Source organism: Ascaphus truei, assembly GCF_040206685.1.
Source record: "Ascaphus truei isolate aAscTru1 chromosome 13 unlocalized genomic scaffold, aAscTru1.hap1 SUPER_13_unloc_3, whole genome shotgun sequence".
Lineage (NCBI taxonomy): Eukaryota > Metazoa > Chordata > Amphibia > Anura > Ascaphidae > Ascaphus > Ascaphus truei.
Genome location: NW_027453847.1, coordinates 369,995 through 382,070, shown reverse-complemented (window position 1 = coordinate 382,070; position 12,076 = coordinate 369,995). Strand labels below are relative to the sequence as shown.

The 12,076-nt window shown below is 47.0% G+C and overlaps 8 pseudogenes; all 8 read right to left on the bottom strand.

Moving 5' to 3' along the window:
* Nucleotides 1–483: 483 nt before the first annotated feature.
* Nucleotides 484–656, bottom strand: LOC142474021 (U1 spliceosomal RNA; annotated as a pseudogene).
* A 1,395-nt stretch (nucleotides 657–2,051) lies between these two features.
* LOC142474020 (U1 spliceosomal RNA) lies at nucleotides 2,052–2,224 on the bottom strand (annotated as a pseudogene).
* Nucleotides 2,225–3,650: 1,426 nt separating this feature from the next.
* LOC142474019 (U1 spliceosomal RNA) lies at nucleotides 3,651–3,823 on the bottom strand (annotated as a pseudogene).
* Nucleotides 3,824–5,239: 1,416 nt separating this feature from the next.
* On the bottom strand, nucleotides 5,240–5,412 carry LOC142474018 (U1 spliceosomal RNA; annotated as a pseudogene).
* Nucleotides 5,413–6,846: 1,434 nt separating this feature from the next.
* On the bottom strand, nucleotides 6,847–7,019 carry LOC142474016 (U1 spliceosomal RNA; annotated as a pseudogene).
* Nucleotides 7,020–8,435: 1,416 nt separating this feature from the next.
* On the bottom strand, nucleotides 8,436–8,608 carry LOC142474014 (U1 spliceosomal RNA; annotated as a pseudogene).
* Nucleotides 8,609–10,038: 1,430 nt separating this feature from the next.
* Nucleotides 10,039–10,211, bottom strand: LOC142474013 (U1 spliceosomal RNA; annotated as a pseudogene).
* A 1,404-nt stretch (nucleotides 10,212–11,615) lies between these two features.
* LOC142474012 (U1 spliceosomal RNA) lies at nucleotides 11,616–11,788 on the bottom strand (annotated as a pseudogene).
* Between the last annotated feature and the right edge of the window lie 288 nt (nucleotides 11,789–12,076).

Genomic DNA, 12,076 nt, shown 5'->3' with positions numbered 1-12,076 from the left:
TGACTTTGAAATCACCTATACATTGTGTATTGCACTTATCTCAGTATAATAATAGAGAGATTCGTATCTCAAACCAAAAAAAGAAAAGAAAACAATCAGCCAGAGAGGTGGACATTGGAAAGAGAGGGATACATTTTTACTGCTGCTGCTGCTGCTGCTGCAGCGACTCATATTCTACAGTTCTTGGCCCTTTTTGTTTAGAATGTTTTTTTCATGAATTATATGTGTTTCCCTATTTCCCAATCCACCTGAATTTATTCCTAAATGTCTGCGCAGGTGCCTAATTGTCATTTCTCCCTGTTTGAGATGTTGCTACCTGGCTAGTTGGGTTTGCTCCTTTTATGCCACAGTTATTGACCAGGCCCAAAGCCCAAGCAGTGGCAATAGCAGCTTGTCTGAACAAACACCTGTGCTGTGGGTGGTGGTGGTTGTTGTTGTTGTTGTTGTTGATTTTTGTTTCTGTTTTTTCTAACAGTCGAAAAACAGGGGAGAGCGCGCACGCAGTCCCCCACTACCAGAAATTGTGCAGTCGAGTTTCCCGCATGTGGGGAAATCGCAGAGGTCAGCTAGCTCCAAGTGCAATGAGCAAGCCTCGCTCTGGGAGAGCCACCTGCAGGATCGTGGCTGCATAATTTACTCCTCTGCCAGGTAAGTATGAGTTGGAATGGCGCTGGGGGGCAACTAGCCCTGTCCCAGGACAAGTGTCACCCTTGTGGAGAGAGCAGCTTGGTCATTGGTGCAGTGGCAGCAGCAGCAGCAGCATCCAGCAGCGGCAAGCACCACAGTAGCTGAGGCCTAGTATCTGAGCCAGAACCTGCAGCAAGGATCAGCTTAGGCCATTCCATGCAAACATTTGTGCAGCAGCGAATATTTGTCAAACAACATAGATCCAAGACAGCCCCTCCCCCGCCCATCCAACAAGCACCCAGAGAAGCCAAGCTTCGCCGCAAGGTACTTCTTCTTGGTTTTAAAAGGAAGAAGCAATCACTTTGAACACCGCTCAGCTCTGTCATTTCAGCTGGCGGAGAGACAGGGGGACACCATATTTCTGGGGTGGCTTTCTTCATCTACCCTACCTACCGGCACTCACTTTTTCTGACCTCCACTGACACCTGCTGCTGCTGCTGCTGCTGGAGAGGTGCCCTGTCCTGCTGGCACACTTGTCACTTTGCCCTTTACCAGCATAGCTGCTTACCTGGCATTTGCATAAATATAGAAGCAAGCTAACACTGTCTGCTGCTCCCTGGATAGAGATAGATAGATAGATAGATATTGTTTTTTGCACCACTCAGCAGATAGTTTGCAATCTGTTGGTTTTAAATGCCGCTCTTTGTTACTTTGGAGCCTAGAAACTCTAGAACGTACTGTATACTCCCTTTGTGATATCATCACATGGGGTGGTCTGGCTACAGAGACCCATACATACCATGTAGAACTAGGGTGGGGAGGGGGTGAAATAAAAACCCCATATCCTGCAAGGAACGGCCATTTAAAAAAAAAAAATGAATCCAGATTTGTTTGTAAATGTGCTGCTTTATACAATATTTCAAAAGGCATCAAACATACAATTGTGACTTTGAAATCACCTATACATTGTGTATTGCACTTATCTCAGTATAATAATAGAGAGATTCGTATCTCAAACCAAAAAAAGAAAAGAAAACAATCAGCCAGAGAGGTGGACATTGGAAAGAGAGGGATACATTTTTACTGCTGCTGCTGCTGCTGCTGCAGCGACTCATATTCTACAGTTCTTGGCCCTTTTTGTTTAGAATGTTTTTTTCATGAATTATATGTGTTTCCCTATTTCCCAATCCACCTGAATTTATTCCTAAATGTCTGCGCAGGTGCCTAATTGTCATTTCTCCCTGTTTGAGATGTTGCTACCTGGCTAGTTGGGTTTGCTCCTTTTATGCCACAGTTATTGACCAGGCCCAAAGCCCAAGCAGTGGCAATAGCAGCTTGTCTGAACAAACACCTGTGCTGTGGGTGGTGGTGGTTGTTGTTGTTGTTGTTGATTTTTGTTTCTGTTTTTTCTAACAGTCGAAAAACAGGGGAGAGCGCGCACGCAGTCCCCCACTACCAGAAATTGTGCAGTCGAGTTTCCCGCATGTGGGGAAATCGCAGAGGTCAGCTAGCTCCAAGTGCAATGAGCAAGCCTCGCTCTGGGAGAGCCACCTGCAGGATCGTGGCTGCATAATTTACTCCTCTGCCAGGTAAGTATGAGTTGGAATGGCGCTGGGGGGCAACTAGCCCTGTCCCAGGACAAGTGTCACCCTTGTGGAGAGAGCAGCTTGGTCATTGGTGCAGTGGCAGCAGCAGCAGCAGCATCCAGCAGCGGCAAGCACCACAGTAGCTGAGGCCTAGTATCTGAGCCAGAACCTGCAGCAAGGATCAGCTTAGGCCATTCCATGCAAACATTTGTGCAGCAGCGAATATTTGTCAAACAACATAGATCCAAGACAGCCCCTCCCCCGCCCATCCAACAAGCACCCAGAGAAGCCAAGCTTCGCCGCAAGGTACTTCTTCTTGGTTTTAAAAGGAAGAAGCAATCACTTTGAACACCGCTCAGCTCTGTCATTTCAGCTGGCGGAGAGACAGGGGGACACCATATTTCTGGGGTGGCTTTCTTCATCTACCCTACCTGCCGGCACTCACTTTTTCTGACCTCCACTGACACCTGCTGCTGCTGCTGCTGCTGCTGCTGCTGCTGCTGCTGGAGAGGTGCCCTGTCCTGCTGGCACACTTGTCACTTTGCCCTTTACCAGCATAGCTGCTTACCTGGCATTTGCATAAATATAGAAGCAAGCTAACACTGTCTGCTGCTCCCTGGATAGAGATAGATAGATAGATAGATATTGTTTTTTGCACCACTCAGCAGATAGTTTGCAATCTGTTGGTTTTAAATGCCGCTCTTTGTTACTTTGGAGCCTAGAAACTCTAGAACGTACTGTATACTCCCTTTGTGATATCATCACATGGGGTGGTCTGGCTACAGAGACCCATACATACCATGTAGAACTAGGGTGGGGAGGGGGTGAAATAAAAACCCCATATCCTGCAAGGAACGGCCATTTAAAAAAAAAAAATGAATCCAGATTTGTTTGTAAATGTGCTGCTTTATACAATATTTCAAAAGGCATCAAACATACAATTGTGACTTTGAAATCACCTATACATTGTGTATTGCACTTATCTCAGTATAATAATAGAGAGATTCGTATCTCAAACCAAAAAAAGAAAAGAAAACAATCAGCCAGAGAGGTGGACATTGGAAAGAGAGGGATACATTTTTACTGCTGCTGCTGCTGCTGCTGCAGCGACTCATATTCTACAGTTCTTGGCCCTTTTTGTTTAGAATGTTTTTTTCATGAATTATATGTGTTTCCCTATTTCCCAATCCACCTGAATTTATTCCTAAATGTCTGCGCAGGTGCCTAATTGTCATTTCTCCCTGTTTGAGATGTTGCTACCTGGCTAGTTGGTGGGTGGGTGGGTGGGTGCTCCTTTTATGCCACAGTTATTGACCAGGCCCAAAGCCCAAGCAGTGGCAATAGCAGCTTGTCTGAACAAACACCTGTGCTGTGGGTGGTGGTGGTTGTTGTTGTTGTTGTTGATTTTTGTTTCTGTTTTTTCTAACAGTCGAAAAACAGGGGAGAGCGCGCACGCAGTCCCCCACTACCAGAAATTGTGCAGTCGAGTTTCCCGCATGTGGGGAAATCGCAGAGGTCAGCTAGCTCCAAGTGCAATGAGCAAGCCTCGCTCTGGGAGAGCCACCTGCAGGATCGTGGCTGCATAATTTACTCCTCTGCCAGGTAAGTATGAGTTGGAATGGCGCTGGGGGGCAACTAGCCCTGTCCCAGGACAAGTGTCACCCTTGTGGAGAGAGCAGCTTGGTCATTGGTGCAGTGGCAGCAGCAGCAGCAGCATCCAGCAGCGGCAAGCACCACAGTAGCTGAGGCCTAGTATCTGAGCCAGAACCTGCAGCAAGGATCAGCTTAGGCCATTCCATGCAAACATTTGTGCAGCAGCGAATATTTGTCAAACAACATAGATCCAAGACAGCCCCTCCCCCGCCCATCCAACAAGCACCCAGAGAAGCCAAGCTTCGCCGCAAGGTACTTCTTCTTGGTTTTAAAAGGAAGAAGCAATCACTTTGAACACCGCTCAGCTCTGTCATTTCAGCTGGCGGAGAGACAGGGGGACACCATATTTCTGGGGTGGCTTTCTTCATCTACCCTACCTGCCGGCACTCACTTTTTCTGACCTCCACTGACACCTGCTGCTGCTGCTGCTGCTGCTGCTGCTGCTGGAGAGGTGCCCTGTCCTGCTGGCACACTTGTCACTTTGCCCTTTACCAGCATAGCTGCTTACCTGGCATTTGCATAAATATAGAAGCAAGCTAACACTGTCTGCTGCTCCCTGGATAGAGATAGATAGATAGATAGATATTGTTTTTTGCACCACTCAGCAGATAGTTTGCAATCTGTTGGTTTTAAATGCCGCTCTTTGTTACTTTGGAGCCTAGAAACTCTAGAACGTACTGTATACTCCCTTTGTGATATCATCACATGGGGTGGTCTGGCTACAGAGACCCATACATACCATGTAGAACTAGGGTGGGGAGGGGGTGAAATAAAAACCCCATATCCTGCAAGGAACGGCCATTTAAAAAAAAAAAATGAATCCAGATTTGTTTGTAAATGTGCTGCTTTATACAATATTTCAAAAGGCATCAAACATACAATTGTGACTTTGAAATCACCTATACATTGTGTATTGCACTTATCTCAGTATAATAATAGAGAGATTCGTATCTCAAACCAAAAAAAGAAAAGAAAACAATCAGCCAGAGAGGTGGACATTGGAAAGAGAGGGATACATTTTTACTGCTGCTGCTGCTGCTGCTGCTGCTGCAGCGACTCATATTCTACAGTTCTTGGCCCTTTTTGTTTAGAATGTTTTTTTCATGAATTATATGTGTTTCCCTATTTCCCAATCCACCTGAATTTATTCCTAAATGTCTGCGCAGGTGCCTAATTGTCATTTCTCCCTGTTTGAGATGTTGCTACCTGGCTAGTTGGGTTTGCTCCTTTTATGCCACAGTTATTGACCAGGCCCAAAGCCCAAGCAGTGGCAATAGCAGCTTGTCTGAACAAACACCTGTGCTGTGGGTGGTGGTGGTTGTTGTTGTTGTTGTTGTTGATTTTTGTTTCTGTTTTTTCTAACAGTCGAAAAACAGGGGAGAGCGCGCACGCAGTCCCCCACTACCAGAAATTGTGCAGTCGAGTTTCCCGCATGTGGGGAAATCGCAGAGGTCAGCTAGCTCCAAGTGCAATGAGCAAGCCTCGCTCTGGGAGAGCCACCTGCAGGATCGTGGCTGCATAATTTACTCCTCTGCCAGGTAAGTATGAGTTGGAATGGCGCTGGGGGGCAACTAGCCCTGTCCCAGGACAAGTGTCACCCTTGTGGAGAGAGCAGCTTGGTCATTGGTGCAGTGGCAGCAGCAGCAGCAGCATCCAGCAGCGGCAAGCACCACAGTAGCTGAGGCCTAGTATCTGAGCCAGAACCTGCAGCAAGGATCAGCTTAGGCCATTCCATGCAAACATTTGTGCAGCAGCGAATATTTGTCAAACAACATAGATCCAAGACAGCCCCTCCCCCGCCCATCCAACAAGCACCCAGAGAAGCCAAGCTTCGCCGCAAGGTACTTCTTCTTGGTTTTAAAAGGAAGAAGCAATCACTTTGAACACCGCTCAGCTCTGTCATTTCAGCTGGCGGAGAGACAGGGGGACACCATATTTCTGGGGTGGCTTTCTTCATCTACCCTACCTGCCGGCACTCACTTTTTCTGACCTCCACTGACACCTGCTGCTGCTGCTGCTGCTGCTGCTGCTGCTGCTGCTGGAGAGGTGCCCTGTCCTGCTGGCACACTTGTCACTTTGCCCTTTACCAGCATAGCTGCTTACCTGGCATTTGCATAAATATAGAAGCAAGCTAACACTGTCTGCTGCTCCCTGGATAGAGATAGATAGATAGATAGATATTGTTTTTTGCACCACTCAGCAGATAGTTTGCAATCTGTTGGTTTTAAATGCCGCTCTTTGTTACTTTGGAGCCTAGAAACTCTAGAACGTACTGTATACTCCCTTTGTGATATCATCACATGGGGTGGTCTGGCTACAGAGACCCATACATACCATGTAGAACTAGGGTGGGGAGGGGGTGAAATAAAAACCCCATATCCTGCAAGGAACGGCCATTTAAAAAAAAAAAATGAATCCAGATTTGTTTGTAAATGTGCTGCTTTATACAATATTTCAAAAGGCATCAAACATACAATTGTGACTTTGAAATCACCTATACATTGTGTATTGCACTTATCTCAGTATAATAATAGAGAGATTCGTATCTCAAACCAAAAAAAGAAAAGAAAACAATCAGCCAGAGAGGTGGACATTGGAAAGAGAGGGATACATTTTTACTGCTGCTGCTGCTGCTGCTGCAGCGACTCATATTCTACAGTTCTTGGCCCTTTTTGTTTAGAATGTTTTTTTCATGAATTATATGTGTTTCCCTATTTCCCAATCCACCTGAATTTATTCCTAAATGTCTGCGCAGGTGCCTAATTGTCATTTCTCCCTGTTTGAGATGTTGCTACCTGGCTAGTTGGTGGGTGGGTGGGTGGGTGGGTGGGTGCTCCTTTTATGCCACAGTTATTGACCAGGCCCAAAGCCCAAGCAGTGGCAATAGCAGCTTGTCTGAACAAACACCTGTGCTGTGGGTGGTGGTGGTTGTTGTTGTTGTTGTTGATTTTTGTTTCTGTTTTTTCTAACAGTCGAAAAACAGGGGAGAGCGCGCACGCAGTCCCCCACTACCAGAAATTGTGCAGTCGAGTTTCCCGCATGTGGGGAAATCGCAGAGGTCAGCTAGCTCCAAGTGCAATGAGCAAGCCTCGCTCTGGGAGAGCCACCTGCAGGATCGTGGCTGCATAATTTACTCCTCTGCCAGGTAAGTATGAGTTGGAATGGCGCTGGGGGGCAACTAGCCCTGTCCCAGGACAAGTGTCACCCTTGTGGAGAGAGCAGCTTGGTCATTGGTGCAGTGGCAGCAGCAGCAGCAGCATCCAGCAGCGGCAAGCACCACAGTAGCTGAGGCCTAGTATCTGAGCCAGAACCTGCAGCAAGGATCAGCTTAGGCCATTCCATGCAAACATTTGTGCAGCAGCGAATATTTGTCAAACAACATAGATCCAAGACAGCCCCTCCCCCGCCCATCCAACAAGCACCCAGAGAAGCCAAGCTTCGCCGCAAGGTACTTCTTCTTGGTTTTAAAAGGAAGAAGCAATCACTTTGAACACCGCTCAGCTCTGTCATTTCAGCTGGCGGAGAGACAGGGGGACACCATATTTCTGGGGTGGCTTTCTTCATCTACCCTACCTGCCGGCACTCACTTTTTCTGACCTCCACTGACACCTGCTGCTGCTGCTGCTGCTGCTGCTGCTGCTGGAGAGGTGCCCTGTCCTGCTGGCACACTTGTCACTTTGCCCTTTACCAGCATAGCTGCTTACCTGGCATTTGCATAAATATAGAAGCAAGCTAACACTGTCTGCTGCTCCCTGGATAGAGATAGATAGATAGATAGATATTGTTTTTTGCACCACTCAGCAGATAGTTTGCAATCTGTTGGTTTTAAATGCCGCTCTTTGTTACTTTGGAGCCTAGAAACTCTAGAACGTACTGTATACTCCCTTTGTGATATCATCACATGGGGTGGTCTGGCTACAGAGACCCATACATACCATGTAGAACTAGGGTGGGGAGGGGGTGAAATAAAAACCCCATATCCTGCAAGGAACGGCCATTTAAAAAAAAAAAATGAATCCAGATTTGTTTGTAAATGTGCTGCTTTATACAATATTTCAAAAGGCATCAAACATACAATTGTGACTTTGAAATCACCTATACATTGTGTATTGCACTTATCTCAGTATAATAATAGAGAGATTCGTATCTCAAACCAAAAAAAGAAAAGAAAACAATCAGCCAGAGAGGTGGACATTGGAAAGAGAGGGATACATTTTTACTGCTGCTGCTGCTGCTGCTGCTGCTGCAGCGACTCATATTCTACAGTTCTTGGCCCTTTTTGTTTAGAATGTTTTTTTCATGAATTATATGTGTTTCCCTATTTCCCAATCCACCTGAATTTATTCCTAAATGTCTGCGCAGGTGCCTAATTGTCATTTCTCCCTGTTTGAGATGTTGCTACCTGGCTAGTTGGGTTTGCTCCTTTTATGCCACAGTTATTGACCAGGCCCAAAGCCCAAGCAGTGGCAATAGCAGCTTGTCTGAACAAACACCTGTGCTGTGGGTGGTGGTGGTTGTTGTTGTTGTTGTTGTTGATTTTTGTTTCTGTTTTTTCTAACAGTCGAAAAACAGGGGAGAGCGCGCACGCAGTCCCCCACTACCAGAAATTGTGCAGTCGAGTTTCCCGCATGTGGGGAAATCGCAGAGGTCAGCTAGCTCCAAGTGCAATGAGCAAGCCTCGCTCTGGGAGAGCCACCTGCAGGATCGTGGCTGCATAATTTACTCCTCTGCCAGGTAAGTATGAGTTGGAATGGCGCTGGGGGGCAACTAGCCCTGTCCCAGGACAAGTGTCACCCTTGTGGAGAGAGCAGCTTGGTCATTGGTGCAGTGGCAGCAGCAGCAGCAGCATCCAGCAGCGGCAAGCACCACAGTAGCTGAGGCCTAGTATCTGAGCCAGAACCTGCAGCAAGGATCAGCTTAGGCCATTCCATGCAAACATTTGTGCAGCAGCGAATATTTGTCAAACAACATAGATCCAAGACAGCCCCTCCCCCGCCCATCCAACAAGCACCCAGAGAAGCCAAGCTTCGCCGCAAGGTACTTCTTCTTGGTTTTAAAAGGAAGAAGCAATCACTTTGAACACCGCTCAGCTCTGTCATTTCAGCTGGCGGAGAGACAGGGGGACACCATATTTCTGGGGTGGCTTTCTTCATCTACCCTACCTGCCGGCACTCACTTTTTCTGACCTCCACTGACACCTGCTGCTGCTGCTGCTGCTGCTGCTGCTGCTGCTGCTGGAGAGGTGCCCTGTCCTGCTGGCACACTTGTCACTTTGCCCTTTACCAGCATAGCTGCTTACCTGGCATTTGCATAAATATAGAAGCAAGCTAACACTGTCTGCTGCTCCCTGGATAGAGATAGATAGATAGATAGATATTGTTTTTTGCACCACTCAGCAGATAGTTTGCAATCTGTTGGTTTTAAATGCCGCTCTTTGTTACTTTGGAGCCTAGAAACTCTAGAACGTACTGTATACTCCCTTTGTGATATCATCACATGGGGTGGTCTGGCTACAGAGACCCATACATACCATGTAGAACTAGGGTGGGGAGGGGGTGAAATAAAAACCCCATATCCTGCAAGGAACGGCCATTTAAAAAAAAAAAATGAATCCAGATTTGTTTGTAAATGTGCTGCTTTATACAATATTTCAAAAGGCATCAAACATACAATTGTGACTTTGAAATCACCTATACATTGTGTATTGCACTTATCTCAGTATAATAATAGAGAGATTCGTATCTCAAACCAAAAAAAGAAAAGAAAACAATCAGCCAGAGAGGTGGACATTGGAAAGAGAGGGATACATTTTTACTGCTGCTGCTGCTGCTGCTGCAGCGACTCATATTCTACAGTTCTTGGCCCTTTTTGTTTAGAATGTTTTTTTCATGAATTATATGTGTTTCCCTATTTCCCAATCCACCTGAATTTATTCCTAAATGTCTGCGCAGGTGCCTAATTGTCATTTCTCCCTGTTTGAGATGTTGCTACCTGGCTAGTTGGTGGGTGGGTGGGTGGGTGGGTGCTCCTTTTATGCCACAGTTATTGACCAGGCCCAAAGCCCAAGCAGTGGCAATAGCAGCTTGTCTGAACAAACACCTGTGCTGTGGGTGGTGGTGGTTGTTGTTGTTGTTGTTGATTTTTGTTTCTGTTTTTTCTAACAGTCGAAAAACAGGGGAGAGCGCGCACGCAGTCCCCCACTACCAGAAATTGTGCAGTCGAGTTTCCCGCATGTGGGGAAATCGCAGAGGTCAGCTAGCTCCAAGTGCAATGAGCAAGCCTCGCTCTGGGAGAGCCACCTGCAGGATCGTGGCTGCATAATTTACTCCTCTGCCAGGTAAGTATGAGTTGGAATGGCGCTGGGGGGCAACTAGCCCTGTCCCAGGACAAGTGTCACCCTTGTGGAGAGAGCAGCTTGGTCATTGGTGCAGTGGCAGCAGCAGCAGCAGCATCCAGCAGCGGCAAGCACCACAGTAGCTGAGGCCTAGTATCTGAGCCAGAACCTGCAGCAAGGATCAGCTTAGGCCATTCCATGCAAACATTTGTGCAGCAGCGAATATTTGTCAAACAACATAGATCCAAGACAGCCCCTCCCCCGCCCATCCAACAAGCACCCAGAGAAGCCAAGCTTCGCCGCAAGGTACTTCTTCTTGGTTTTAAAAGGAAGAAGCAATCACTTTGAACACCGCTCAGCTCTGTCATTTCAGCTGGCGGAGAGACAGGGGGACACCATATTTCTGGGGTGGCTTTCTTCATCTACCCTACCTGCCGGCACTCACTTTTTCTGACCTCCACTGACACCTGCTGCTGCTGCTGCTGCTGCTGCTGCTGCTGGAGAGGTGCCCTGTCCTGCTGGCACACTTGTCACTTTGCCCTTTACCAGCATAGCTGCTTACCTGGCATTTGCATAAATATAGAAGCAAGCTAACACTGTCTGCTGCTCCCTGGATAGAGATAGATAGATAGATAGATATTGTTTTTTGCACCACTCAGCAGATAGTTTGCAATCTGTTGGTTTTAAATGCCGCTCTTTGTTACTTTGGAGCCTAGAAACTCTAGAACGTACTGTATACTCCCTTTGTGATATCATCACATGGGGTGGTCTGGCTACAGAGACCCATACATACCATGTAGAACTAGGGTGGGGAGGGGGTGAAATAAAAACCCCATATCCTGCAAGGAACGGCCATTTAAAAAAAAAAAATGAATCCAGATTTGTTTGTAAATGTGCTGCTTTATACAATATTTCAAAAGGCATCAAACATACAATTGTGACTTTGAAATCACCTATACATTGTGTATTGCACTTATCTCAGTATAATAATAGAGAGATTCGTATCTCAAACCAAAAAAAGAAAAGAAAACAATCAGCCAGAGAGGTGGACATTGGAAAGAGAGGGATACATTTTTACTGCTGCTGCTGCTGCAGCGACTCATATTCTACAGTTCTTGGCCCTTTTTGTTTAGAATGTTTTTTTCATGAATTATATGTGTTTCCCTATTTCCCAATCCACCTGAATTTATTCCTAAATGTCTGCGCAGGTGCCTAATTGTCATTTCTCCCTGTTTGAGATGTTGCTACCTGGCTAGTTGGGTTTGCTCCTTTTATGCCACAGTTATTGACCAGGCCCAAAGCCCAAGCAGTGGCAATAGCAGCTTGTCTGAACAAACACCTGTGCTGTGGGTGGTGGTGGTTGTTGTTGTTGTTGTTGTTGATTTTTGTTTCTGTTTTTTCTAACAGTCGAAAAACAGGGGAGAGCGCGCACGCAGTCCCCCACTACCAGAAATTGTGCAGTCGAGTTTCCCGCATGTGGGGAAATCGCAGAGGTCAGCTAGCTCCAAGTGCAATGAGCAAGCCTCGCTCTGGGAGAGCCACCTGCAGGATCGTGGCTGCATAATTTACTCCTCTGCCAGGTAAGTATGAGTTGGAATGGCGCTGGGGGGCAACTAGCCCTGTCCCAGGACAAGTGTCACCCTTGTGGAGAGAGCAGCTTGGTCATTGGTGCAGTGGCAGCAGCAGCAGCAGCATCCAGCAGCGGCAAGCACCACAGTAGCTGAGGCCTAGTATCTGAGCCAGAACCTGCAGCAAGGATCAGCTTAGGCCATTCCATGCAAACATTTGTGCAGCAGCGAATATTTGTCAAACAACATAGATCCAAGACAGCCCCTCCCCCGCCCATCCAACAAGCACCCAGAGAAGCCAAGCTTCG